An 810-nucleotide genomic window follows, 5' to 3' on the forward strand; every position below is an offset into this window, starting at 1 on the left:
TCTTTCTCCTCTCTCCTACATTTATTCAAAATAAAACATTACAAACCCGTTACATTTTAACCAGTTACCAGATGACTTCATCACAAAGGCGTTGCCGTGACAACGCCTCAGGATTCCGCCCATTCCGACAGTCTCTTTTGTGACCTAATTAACCTTGCGTTTCAAGCATGAAACAGAGACAAGATGCAACATTCATTTGGGTCCCGAGTAGTCACTTTCAGATAATTACAATTTCAAATGGGACGTCAGAAGAACCTTTGAAAAGAACTCAAGAATGAAAGGGAAAAAAAGGACCTGGTAATTTAAACTGGAAATTCAGGAAATCAAACTGAAATCAAATCAAACTCATTTAAATTACGGTTCAGCTGGGGCACACAAAATAGGAGCAGCGAATTACTGCAGTGACTAATTACGGTCCTTCTATTTCCTTCACAGAGGCAGAAATATTATCAGAGCAGCTCTCTCAGGATGGAGGGCTCTGAAAAACCACCACCTTTTTCTTTCTTTCTTTCTTTCTTCTCATTTTTTCATCTTTTATTCAGCCATAATGTGTGCCAAGTCATAGTGCTCACAAATTTCCACTGAATGGTTCATACCAGTCAAACATTTCCCCCCCCACTGTTAGACTGATCTTTACTGGAAAGTGTGGGGTTGTTATGGAGTTCATGGGAACTGGAAACAGTCCTTCCATGTAAACCAGTATCTCTGCTGGTGCTGGTAAAGCTGGAAAAGAAGCAAATTCATCCTCCATATTAGTGAGAAAAATTAATTGGGATAGTTATTAAAACTCTTCCAACGCCTCCTCTTAAA

This window comes from Chanos chanos, chromosome 6 (genome assembly GCF_902362185.1).
Source record: "Chanos chanos chromosome 6, fChaCha1.1, whole genome shotgun sequence".
In the NCBI taxonomy this organism is placed as follows: domain Eukaryota; kingdom Metazoa; phylum Chordata; class Actinopteri; order Gonorynchiformes; family Chanidae; genus Chanos; species Chanos chanos.